The 13,925-nt window shown below is 39.8% G+C and overlaps 1 protein-coding gene across 1 annotated transcript in view; it reads left to right on the top strand.

Annotated features, from left to right (window-relative positions):
- The window catches only part of LOC130305618 (tensin-1-like), a gene marked incomplete at its 3' end in the record, with an annotated part of 94,177 nt that overhangs the window by 53,885 nt on the left and 26,367 nt on the right, over positions 1-13,925 (top strand). The window contains exon 2 of the mRNA XM_056552013.1: positions 5,342-5,383. The remainder of the gene's footprint in view (positions 1-5,341; positions 5,384-13,925) is intronic.

The following is a 13,925-nucleotide window of genomic DNA, read 5'->3' as shown; positions in this document are numbered from 1 at the left end:
TAGAGGAGCAGGATCCTCTCTTCTGAGGGTGTACTATAGAGATATAGGGGAGCAGGATCCTCTCTTCTGAGGGTGTACTATAGAGATATAGAGGAGCAGGATCCTCTCTTCTGAGGGTGTACTATAGAGATATAGAGGAGCAGGATCCTCTCTTCTGAGGGTGTACTATAGAGATATAGGAGAGCAGGATCCTGTCTTCTGAGGGTGTACTATAGAGATATAGAGGAGCAGGATCCTCTCTTCTGAGGGTGTACTATAGACATATAGAGGAGCAGGATCCTCTCTTCTGAGGGTGTACTATAGAGATATAGAGGAGCAGGATCCTCTCTTCTCAGGGTGTGCTATAGAGATATAGAGGAGCAGGATCCTCTCTTCTGAGGGTATACTATAGAGATATAGGGGGCAGGATCCTCTCTTCTGAGGGTGTACTATAGAGATATAGAGGAGCAGGATCCTCTCTTCTCAGGGTGTACTATAGAGATATAGGGGAGCAGGATCCTCTCTTCTGAGGGTGTACTATAGAGATATAGAGGAGCAGGATCCTCTCTTCTGAGGGTGTACTAAAGAGATATAGAGGAGCAGGATCCTCTCTTCTGAGGGTGTACTATAGAGATATAGGGGAGCAGGATCCTCTCTTCTGAGGGTGTACTATAGAGATATAGAGGGGCAGGATCCTCTCTTCTGAGGGTGTACTATAGAGATATAGAGGAGCAGGATCCTCTCTTCTGAGGGTGTACTATAGAGATATAGAGGAGCAGGATCCTCTCTTCTGAGGGTGTACTATAGAGATATAGGGGAGCGGGATCCTCTCTTCTGATGGTATACTATAGAGATATAGAGGAGCAGGATCTTCTCTTCTGAGGGTGTACTATAGAGATATAGAGGAGCAAGATCCTCTCTTCTGAGGGTGTACTATAGAGATATAGAGGAGCAGGATCCTCTCTTCTGAGGGTGTACTATAGAGATATAGAGGAGCAGGATCCTCTCTTCTGAGGGTGTACTATAGAGATATAGAGGAGCAGGATCCTCTCTTCTGAGGGTGTACTATAGAGATATAGAGGAGAAGGATCCTCTCTTCTGAGGGTGTACTATAGAGATATAGGGGGGCAGGATCCTCTCTTCTGAGGGTGTACTATAGAGATATAGAGGAGCAGGATCATCTCTTCTGAGGGTGTACTATAGAGATATAGAGGAGAAGGATCCTCTCTTCTGAGGGTGTACTATAGAGATATAGGGGAGCAGGATCCTCTCTTCTGAGGGTGTACTATAGAGATATAGGGGAGCAGGATCCTCTCTTCTGAGGGTGTACTATAGATATATAGAGGAGCAGGATCCTGTCTTCTGAGGGTGTACTATAGAGATATAGGGGAGCAGGATCCTCTCTTCTGAGGGTGTACTATAGAGATATAGAGGAGCAGGATCATCTCTTCTGAGGGTGTACTATAGAGATATAGAGGAGAAGGATCCTCTCTTCTGAGGGTGTACTATAGAGATATAGAGGAGCAGGATCTTCTCTTCTGAGGGTGTACTATAGAGATATAGAGGAGCAGGATCCTCTCTTCTGAGGGTGTACTATAGAGATATAGAGGAGCATGATCCTCTCTTCTGAGGGTGTACTATAGAGATATAGAGGAGAAGGATCCTCTCTTCTGAGGGTGTACTATAGAGATATAGAGGAGCAGGATCCTCTCTTCTGAGGGTGTACTATAGAGATATAGAGGAGCAGGATCATCTCTTCTGAGGGTGTACTATTGAGATATAGAGGAGAAGGATCCTCTCTTCTGAGGGTGTACTATAGAGATATAGAGGAGCAGGATCCTCTCTTCTGAGGGTGTACTATAGAGATATAGGGTAGCAGGATCCTCTCTTCTGAGGGTGTACTATAGAGATATAGAGGAGCAGGATCTTCTCTTCTGAGGGTGTACTATAGAGATATAGAGGAGCAGGATCCTCTCTTCTGAGGGTGTACTATAGAGATATAGGGTAGCAGGATCCTCTCTTCTGAGGGTGTACTATAGAGATATAGAGGAGCAGGATCTTCTCTTCTGAGGGTGTACTATAGAGATATAGAGGAGCAGGATCCTCTCTTCTGAGGATGTACTATAGAGATATAGAGGAGCAGGATCCTCTCTTCTGAGGGTGTACTATAGAGTTATAGAGGAGCAGGATCTTCTCTTCTGAGGGTGTACTATAGAGATATAGAGGAGCAGGATCCTTTCTTCTGAGGGTGTACTATAGAGATATAGAGGAGCAGGATCCTTTCTTCTGAGGGTGTACTATAGAGATATAGAGGAGCATGATCCTCTCTTCTGAGGGTTTACTATAGAGATATAGAGGAGCAGGATCCTGTCTTCTGAGGGTGTACTATAGAGATATAGAGGAGCAGGATCCTGTCTTCTGAGGGTGTACTATAGAGATATAGAGGAGCAGGATCCTGTCTTCTGAGGGTGTACTATAGAGATATAGAGGAGCAGGATCCTCTCTTCTAAGGGTGTGCTATAGAGATATAGAGGAGCAGGATCCTGTCTTCTGAGGGTGTACTATAGAGATATAGAGGAGCTGGATCCTCTCTTCTGAGGGTGTACTATAGAGATATAGAGGAGCAGTATCATCTCTTCTGAGGGTGTACTATAGAGATATAGGGGAGCAGGATCCTCTCTTCTGAGGGTGTACTATAGAGATATAGAGGAGCAGGATCATCTCTTCTGAGGGTGTACTATAGAGATATAGAGGAGAAGGATCCTCTCTTCTGAGGGTGTACTATAGAGATATAGAGGAGCAGGATCTTCTCTTCTGAGGGTGTACTATAGAGATATAGAGGAGCAGGATCCTCTCTTCTGAGGGTGTACTATAGAGATATAGAGGAGCATGATCCTCTCTTCTGAGGGTGTACTATAGAGATATAGAGGAGAAGGATCCTCTCTTCTGAGGGTGTACTATAGAGATATAGAGGAGCAGGATCATCTCTTCTGAGGGTGTACTATTGAGATATAGAGGAGAAGGATCCTCTCTTCTGAGGGTGTACTATAGAGATATAGAGGAGCAGGATCCTCTCTTCTGAGGGTGTACTATAGAGATATAGGGTAGCAGGATCCTCTCTTCTGAGGGTGTACTATAGAGATATAGAGGAGCAGGATCTTCTCTTCTGAGGGTGTACTATAGAGATATAGAGGAGCAGGATCCTCTCTTCTGAGGGTGTACTATAGAGATATAGGGTAGCAGGATCCTCTCTTCTGAGGGTGTACTATAGAGATATAGAGGAGCAGGATCTTCTCTTCTGAGGGTGTACTATAGAGATATAGAGGAGCAGGATCCTCTCTTCTGAGGATGTACTATAGAGATATAGAGGAGCAGGATCCTCTCTTCTGAGGGTGTACTATAGAGTTATAGAGGAGCAGGATCTTCTCTTCTGAGGGTGTACTATAGAGATATAGAGGAGCAGGATCCTTTCTTCTGAGGGTGTACTATAGAGATATAGAGGAGCAGGATCCTTTCTTCTGAGGGTGTACTATAGAGATATAGAGGAGCATGATCCTCTCTTCTGAGGGTGTACTATAGAGATATAGAGGAGCAGGATCCTGTCTTCTGAGGGTGTACTATAGAGATATAGAGGAGCAGGATCCTGTCTTCTGAGGGTGTACTATAGAGATATAGAGGAGCAGGATCCTGTCTTCTGAGGGTGTACTATAGAGATATAGAGGAGCAGGATCCTCTCTTCTAAGGGTGTGCTATAGAGATATAGAGGAGCAGGATCCTGTCTTCTGAGGGTGTACTATAGAGATATAGAGGAGCAGGATCCTCTCTTCTTAGGGTGTACTATAGAGATATAGAGGAGCAGGATCCTCTCTTCTGAGGGTGTACTATAGAGATATAGGGGAGCAGGATCCTCTCTTCTGAGGGTGTACTATAGAGATATAGAGGAGCAGGATCCTCTCTTCTGAGGGTGTACTATAGAGATATAGAGGAGCAGGATCCTCTCTTCTGAGGGTGTACTATAGAGATATAGAGGAGCAGGATCCTCTCTTCTGAGGGTGTACTATAGAGATATAGAGGAGCAGGATCCTCTCTTCTGAGGGTGTACTATAGAGATATAGAGGAGCAGGATCCTCTCTTCTGAGGGTGTACTATAGAGATATAGAGGAGCAGGATCCTCTCTTCTGAGGGTGTACTATAGAGATATAGAGGAGCAGGATCCTCTCTTCTGAGGGTGTACTATAGAGATATAGGGGAGCAGGATCCTCTCTTCTGAGGGTGTACTATAGAGATATAGGGGAGCAGGATCCTCTCTTCTGAGGGTGTACTATAGAGATATAGAGGAGCAGGATCCTGTCTTCTGAGGGTGTACTATAGAGATATAGAGGAGCAGGATCCTCTCTTCTGAGGGTGTACTATAGAGATATAGAGGAGCAGGATCCTCTCTTCTTAGGGTGTACTATAGAGATATAGAGGAGCAGGATCCTCTCTTCTGAGGGTGTACTATAGAGATATAGGGGAGCAGGATCCTCTCTTCTGAGGGTGTACTATAGAGATATAGAGGAGCAGGATCCTCTCTTCTGAGGGTGTACTATAGAGATAGAGGGGAGCAGGATCCTCTCTTCTGAGGGTGTACTATAGAGATATAGAGGAGAAGGATCCTCTCTTCTGAGGGTGTACTATAGAGATATAGAGGAGCAGGATCCTCTCTTCTGAGGGTGTACTATAGAGATATAGAGGAGCGGGATCCTCTCTTCTGAGGGTGTACTATAGAGATATAGAGGAGCGGGATCCTCTCTTCTGAGGGTGTACTATAGAGATATAGAGGAGCAGGATCCTCTCTTCTGAGGGTGTACTATAGAGATATAGGGGAGCAGGATCCTCTCTTCTGAGGGTGTACTATAGAGATATAGGGGAGCAGGATCCTCTCTTCTGAGGGTGTACTATAGAGATATAGAGGAGCAGGATCCTCTCTTCTGATGGTGTACTATAGAGATATAGAGGAGCAGGATCTTCTCTTCTGAGGGTGTACTATAGAGATATAGAGGAGCAGGATCCTCTCTTCTGAGGGTGTACTATAGAGATATAGAGGAGCAGGATAATCTCTTCTGAGGGTGTACTATAGAGATATAGGGGAGCAGGATCCTCTCTTCTGAGGGTGTACTATAGAGATATAGGGGAGCAGGATCCTCTCTTCTGAGGGTGTACTATAGAGATATAGAGGAGCAGGATCCTCTCTTCTGAGGGTGTACTATAGAGATATAGAGGAGCAGGATCCTCTGTTCTGTGTATATAGTGTATGGAGACATCATAGCAAACAGTCTTTTATCTTTTGTGTTATATTCATTCATTCGTTTTCTTTTTTTAGCCAATCAGCACAGAGAGCCCACAGAAGCATGTAGACACCACAGTGAGTATCACTCCAACTGTATCCCAAACAATGGTATAATTATGATAATGTAAGATCTGGCAAGTCAATATCTATTTATTTATCTCATATCTATCCATCTATATATCTCATATCTATTTATCTATCTCATATCTATCTCATATCTATCTATTTATCTATCTCATATCTATCTCATATCCATCTATTTATTTATCTCATATCTATCCATCTATATATTTCATATCTATCTATCTATATCTATCTCTCTCTCTCATATCTACAGTCATGGCCATAAATGTTGGCCCTGAAATGTTTCTATATAATGAAGTATTCCTCACAGGAAAGGATTGCAGTAACACAGGTTTTGCTATACACATGTTTATTCCCTTTGTGTGTATATATATATAGATCTCCTCTCCTCTGTATATATATATATATATATATATATATATATATATATATATATAGATCTCCTCTCCTCTGTATATATATATATATTGATCTCCTCTCCTCTGTGTATATATATATATATATATATATATATATATATATAGATCTCCTCTCCTCTGTGTATATATATATATATATATATAGATCTCCTCTCCTCCGTATATATATAATATATATATATATAGATCTCTTCTGTATATATATATATATATATATATATATATATATATATATATATATAAAAAGCAAAATCATCGGTAGTTGCAGTATCTTGTAATACCTTTTTTATTACAAGATACTGCAACTACCGATGATTTTGCTTTTTGCATCACTGGACTAATACGGCTACTCCTAACTAATCTACTATATATATATATATATATATATAGATCTCCTCTCCTCTGTATATATATATAGATCTCCTCTCCTCTGTATATATATATATATTGCAGGAACACAGGTTTTGCTATACACATGTTTATTCCCTTTGTGTATATATATATATATATATATATATAGATCTCCTCTCCTCTGTATATATATATATATATATATATATATATATATATATATAGATCTCCTCTCCTCTGTATATATATATATATTGATCTCCTCTCCTCTGTGTATATATATATATATATATATATATATATATATATATCTCCTCTCCTCTGTGTATATATATATATATATATAGATCTCCTCTCCTCTGTATATATATAATATATATATATATATAGATCTCTTCTGTATATATATATATATATATATATATATATAGATCTCCTCTCCTCTGTGTATATATATATATATATATATATATATATATATATATATATAGATCTCCTCTCCTCTGTATATATATATATATATATATATATATATATAGATCTCCTCTCCTCTGTATATATAGATCTCCTCTCCTCTGTATATATATATATAGATCTCCTCTCCTCTGTATATATATAATATATATATATATAGATCTCTTCTGTATATATATATATATATATATAGATCTCCTCTCCTCTGTATATATATATATATATATATTGCAGTAACACAGGTTTTGCTATACACATTTTTATTCCCTTTGTGTATATATATATAGATCTCCTCTCCTCTGTATATATATATATATATATATATATATTGCAGTAACACAGGTTTTGCTATACACATTTTTATCCCTTTGTGTATATATATATATATAGATCTCCTCTCCACACAATTATTGGCGCCTTCCATAATTGTGGATAAATAAGATTGTTTCCAGCCTGTGATGTTCCTTTATACTCACCTGGGGCAAGTAACAGGTGTGGGCAATATAACAATCACACCTGACAGCAGATAAAAAGGAGAGAAGTTCACTTAGTCTTTGCATTGTGTGTCTGTGTGCGCCGGACTAAGCCTGGACAAAAGAAAGAGGAGAAGAGAACAGAAAGAGGAGAAGAGAACAGAAAGAGGAGAAGAGAACAGAAAGAGGAGGAGAGAGAACAGAAAGAGGAGAAGAGAACAGAAAGAGGAGAAGAGAGAACAGAAAGAGGAGAAGAGAACAGAAAGAGGAGAAGAGAACAGAAAGAGGAGAAGAGAACTGTTTGAGGACTTGAGAACCAAAATTGTGGAAAAATATCAACAATCTCCAGGTTACACGTCCATCTCCAGAGATCTAGATTTGTCTTTGTCCACAGTGCGCAACATTATCAAGAAGTTTACACCCCATGGCACTGTAGATAATCTCCCTGGGTGTGGACGGAAGAGAAAAACTGATGAAAGGTGTCAACGCAGGATAGGCCGGATGGTGGATAAGCAGCCCCAAACAAGTTCCAAAGATATTCAAGCTGTCCTGCAGGCTCAGGGAGCATCAGTGTCAGCGCGAACTATCCGCCCACATTTATATGAAATGAAACGCTATGGAGGAGACCCAGGAGGACCCCACTATGGAGGAGACCCAGGAGGACCCCACTATGGAGGAGACCCAGGAGGACCCCACTATGGAGGAGACCCAGGAGGACCCCACTATGGAGGAGATCCAGGAGGACCCCACTAAGGAGGAGACCCAGGAGGACCCCACTAAGGAGGAGACCCAGGAGGACCCCACTATGGAGGAGACCCAGGAGGACCCCACTCTGGAGGAGACCCAGGAGGACCCCACTATGGAGGAGACCCAGGAGGACCCCACTATGGAGGAGACCCAGGAGGACCCCCACTATGGAGGAGACCCAGGAGGACCCCACTATGGAGGAGATCCAGGAGGACCCCACTAAGGAGGAGACCCAGGAGGACCCCACTAAGGAGGAGACCCAGGAGGACCCCACTATGGAGGAGACCCAGGAGGACCCCACTCTGGAGGAGACCCAGGAGGACCCCACTATGGAGGAGACCCAGGAGGACCCCACTATGGAGGAGACCCAGGAGGACCCCCACTATGGAGGAGACCCAGGAGGACCCCACTATGGAGGAGACCATGGAGGACCCCACTATGGAGGAGACCCAGGTGGACCCCACTATGGAGGAGACCCAGGAGGACCCCGCTATGGGGGAGACCCAGGAGGACCCCACTATGGAGGAGACCCAGGAGGACCCCACTGCTGACACAGAGACATAAAAAAGAAAGACTACATTTTACCAAAATGAACTTGAGTAACCAAAATCCTTCTGGGAAAACGTCTTGTGGACAGATGAGACAAGATAGAACTTTTTGGTAAAGCCCATCATTCTACTGTTTACTGAAAACAGAATGAGGCCTACAAAGAAAAGAACACAGAACCTACAGTGAAATATGGTGGAGGTCAGTGATGTTTTGGGTTGTTTTGCTGCCTCTGGCACTGGGGGCCTTGAATGTGTACAAGATATCATGAAATCTGAGGATTACCAATGGATTTTGGGTCGCACTGTACAGACCAGTGCCAGAAAGCTGGGTTTGTGTCCGAGATTTTGGGTCTTCCAGCAGGACAATGACCCCAAACATACGTCAAAAAGCCCCAGAAATGGACGACAACAAAGCGCTGGAGAGATCTGAAGTGTCAGCAATGAGTCCAGATCTAAATCCCATTGATCACCTGTGGAGAGATCTTATAATTACTGTTGGGAAAAGGCGCCGTCCAATAAGAGACCTGGAGCAGTTTGTAAAGGAAGAGTGGTCCAACATTCCGGCTGAGAGGTGTAAGAAGCTTATTGATGGTTATAGGAAGAGTGCTCCAACATTCCGGCTGAGAGGTGTAAGAAGCTTATTGATGGTTATAGGAAAAGTGGTCCAACATTCCGGCTGAGAGGTGTAAGAAGCTTATTGATGGTTATAGGAAGAGTGGTCCAACATCCCGGCTGAGAGGTGTAAGAAGCTTATTGATGGTTATAGGAAGAGTGGTCCAACATCCCGGCTGAGAGGTGTAAGAAGCTTATTGATGGTTATAGGAAGAGTGGTCCAACATTCCGGCTGAGAGGTGTAAGAAGATTATTGATGGTTATAGGAAGAGTGCTCCAACATTCCGGCTGAGAGGTGTAAGAAGATTATTGATGGTTATAGGAAGAGTGCTCCAACATTCCGGCTGAGAGGTGTAAGAAGCTTATTGATGGTTATAGGAAGAGTGGTCCAACATCCCGGTTGAGAGGTGTAAGAAGCTTATTGATGGTTATAGGAAGAGTGCTCCAACATTCCGGCTGAGAGGTGTAAGAAGCTTATTGATGGTTATAGGAAGAGTGGTCCAACATTCCGGCTGAGAGGTGTAAGAAGCTTATTGATGGTTATAGGAAGAGTGGTCCAACATCCCGGCTGAGAGGTGTAAGAAGCTTATTGATGGTTATAGGAAGAGTGGTCCAACATCCCGGCTGAGAGGTGTAAGAAGCTTATTGATGGTTATAGGAAGAGTGGTCCAACATTTTTTGCTGAGAGGTGTAAGAAGCTTATTGATGGTTATAGGAAGAGTGGTCCAACAATCCGGCTGAGAGGTGTAAGAAGCTTATTGATGGTTATAGGAAGAGTGGTCCAACATTCCGACTGAGAGGTGTAAGAAGCTTATTGATGGTTATAGGAAGAGTGCTCCAACATTCTGGCTGAGAGGTGTAAGAATGTCACGATGCCGGCTGGCAGGAAGTGGATCCTCTGTGCTAGAGAGGGATTGGCGTGGACCGTGCTAGTGGACCGGTTCTAAGTCACTACTGGTATTCACCAGAGCCCGCCGCAAAGCGGGATGGTCTTGCTGCGGCGGTAGTGACCAGGTCGTATCCACTAGCAACGGCTCAACCTCTCTGACTGCTGAAGATAGGCGCGGTACAAGGGAGTAGACAAAAGCAAGGTCAGACGTAGCAGAAGGTCGGGGCAGGCAGCAAGGATCGTAGTCAGGGGCAACGGCAGGAGGTCAAGTACACAGTATGGACAAACACAGTAAACGCTTTCTCAAGGCTCTAAGGCAACAAGATCCGGCAGGGGAGTGCAGGGGCAGTGATCAGATATAGCCTGGGAGCAGGTGGAAGCCAATTAAGCTAATTGGGCCAGGCACCAATCATTGGTGCACTGGCCCTTTAAGTCTCAGGGAGCTGGCACGCGCGCGCCCTAGAGAGCGGAGCCGCGCGCGCCAGCACATGACAGCAGGGGACCGGAACGGGTAAGTGACCTGGGATGCGATTCGCGAGCGGGCGCGTCCCGCTGTGCGAATCGCATCCCCGACGGCCATGACCGTGCAGCGCTCCCGGTCAGCGGGACCGACCGGGGCGCTGCGGAGAGAGAGACGCCGTAAGCGCTCCGGGGAGGAGCGGGGACCCGGAGCGCTAGGCGTAACAAAGAAGCTTATTGATGGTTATAGGAAGAGTGCTCCAACATTCTGGCTGAGAGGTGTAAGAAGCTTATTGATGGTTATAGGAAGAGTGGTCCAACATTCCGGCTGAGAGGTGTAAGAAGCTTATTGATGCTTATAGGAAAAGTGGTCCAACATTCCGGCTGAGAGGTGTAAGAAGCTTATTGATGGTTATAGGAAGAGTGGTCCAACATTCCGGCTGAGAGGTGTAAGAAGCTTATCGATGCTTATAGGAAGACACTGATTTCACTTATTTTTTACAAAGGGTGCAACCAAATATTAAGTTCAGGGGCCAATAATTGTGTCCAGCCCATTTTTGGAGTTTGGTGACATTATGTCCAATTTGCTTTTTTTCCTCCTTTTTTGGTTTAGTTCCAATACACACAAAGGGAATAAACATGTGTATAGCAAAACCTGTGTTACTGCAATATATATATATACAGAGGAGAGGAGATCTATATCTATATATATATATACAGAGGAGAGGAGATCTATATATATATATATATATACACAGAGGAGAGGAGATCTATATATATATATATACACAGAGGAGAGGAGATATATATATACACAAAGGGAATAAACATGTGTATAGCAAAACCTGTGTTACTGCAATATATATATACAGAGGAGAGGAGATCTATATATATACATACAGAGGAGAGGAGATCTATATATATATATATATATATATATATACACAGAGGAGAGGAGATCTATATATATATATATATATATATATATATATATATACACAGAGGAGAGGAGATCTATATATATATACACAGAGGAGAGGAGATCTATATATATATATACACAGAGGAGAGGAGATCTATATATATATATATATATATACAGAGGAGAGGAGATCTATATATATATATATATATACACAAAGGGAATAAACATGTGTATAGCAAAACCTGTGTTACTGCAATATATATATATACAGAGGAGAGGAGATCTATATTATATATATATATATACAGAGGAGAGGAGATATATATATATATATATATATATATATACACAGAGGAGAGGAGATCTATATATATATATACACAGAGGAGAGGAGATCTATATATATATATATATATATACAGAGGAGAGGAGATCTATATATATATACAGAGGAGAGGAGATCTATATATATATATATATATATATATATATATATATATACAGAGGAGAGGAGATCTATATATATATATATATACAGAGGAGAGGAGATCTATATATATATATACACAAAGGGAATAAACATGTGTATAGCAAAACCTGTGTTACTGCAATATATATATACAGAGGAGAGGAGATCTATATATATATATACAGAGGAGAGGAGATCTATATATATATATATATATACACAGAGGAGAGGAGATCTATATATATATATATATATATATATACAGAGGAGAGGAGATCTATATATATATACACAAAGGGAATAAACATGTGTATAGCAAAACCTGTGTTACTGCAATATATATATATACAGAGGAGAGGAGATCTATATATATATATATACAGAGGAGAGGAGATCTATATATATATATATATATATATATATATATACAGAGGAGAGGAGATCTATATATATATATATACAGAGGAGAGGAGATCTATATATATATATATATATATATATATACACAGAGGAGAGGAGATCTATATATATATATATATATACACAGAGGAGAGGAGATCTATTATATATATATATATATACAGAGGAGAGGAGATCTATATATATATATATATATATATATATATATATATATATATATATATACAGAGGAGAGGAGATCTATATATATATACAGAGGAGAGGAGATCTATATATATATACAGAGGAGAGGAGATCTATATATATATACAGAGGAGAGAGATCTATATATATATACACAAAGGGATATAAACATTTGTATAGCAAAACCTGTGTTACTGCAATATATATATATATATATATATATATATATATATATACATACACAGAGGAGAGGAGATCTATATATATATACACAAAGGGAATAAACATGTGTATAGCAAAACCTGTGTTACTGCTATATATATATATATATATATATATATATATATATATATATATATATATACAGAGGAGAGGAGATATATATATATATATATATATATACAGAGGAGATATATATATACAGAGGGAGGAGATCTATATATATATATATATATATATATATATATATATATATATATACACAGAGGAGAGGAGATCTATATATATATATATATATATATATATACAGAGGAGAGGAGATATATATATATATATATATATATATATATATATACAGAGGAGAGGAGATCTATATATATATATACAGAGGAGAGGAGATCTATATATATATATATATATATACAGAGGAGAGGAGATCTATATATATATACAGAGGATAGGAGATCTATATATATATATATACACAAAGGAATAAACATGTGTATAGCAAAACCTGTGTTACTGCAATATATATATATACAGAGGAGAGGAGATCTATATTATATATATATATATACAGAGGAGAGGAGATATATATATATATATATATATATATACAGAGGAGAGGAGATCTATATATATATATATACACAGAGGAGAGAGATATATATATATATATACAGAGGAGAGGAGATCTATATATATATACAGAGGAGAGGAGATATATATATATATATATATATATATATATATATATATATATACAGAGGAGAGGAGATCTATATATATATATATATATGTATACAGAGGAGAGGAGATCTATATATATATATATATACACAGAGGAGAGGAGATCTATATATATATATATATATATACAGAGGAGAGGAGATCTATATATATATACAGAGGAGAGGAGATCTATATATATATATATATACACAGAGGAGAGGAGATCTATATATATATATATATACACAGAGGAGAGGAGATCTATATATATATATATAGAGAGGAGAGGAGATCTATATATATATATATACAGAGGAGAGGAGATCTATATATATATACAGAGGAGAGGAGATCTATATATATATACACAAAGGGAATAAACATGTGTATAGCAAAACCTGTGTTACTGCAATATATATATATACAGAGGAGAGGAGATCTATATCTATATATATATATACAGAGGAGAGGAGATCTATATATATATATATATACACAGAGGAGAGGAGATCTATATATATATACACAAAGGGAATAAACATGCGTATAGCAAAACCTGTGTTACTGCAATATATATATATATATATATATATATATATATATATACACAGAG

Source organism: Hyla sarda, unplaced genomic scaffold (assembly GCF_029499605.1).
Source record: "Hyla sarda isolate aHylSar1 unplaced genomic scaffold, aHylSar1.hap1 scaffold_1327, whole genome shotgun sequence".
Taxonomy (NCBI): domain Eukaryota; kingdom Metazoa; phylum Chordata; class Amphibia; order Anura; family Hylidae; genus Hyla; species Hyla sarda.
The sequence above is the reverse complement of the archived record's forward strand: the minus strand, read 5'-3'. Positions and strand labels throughout refer to the sequence as shown.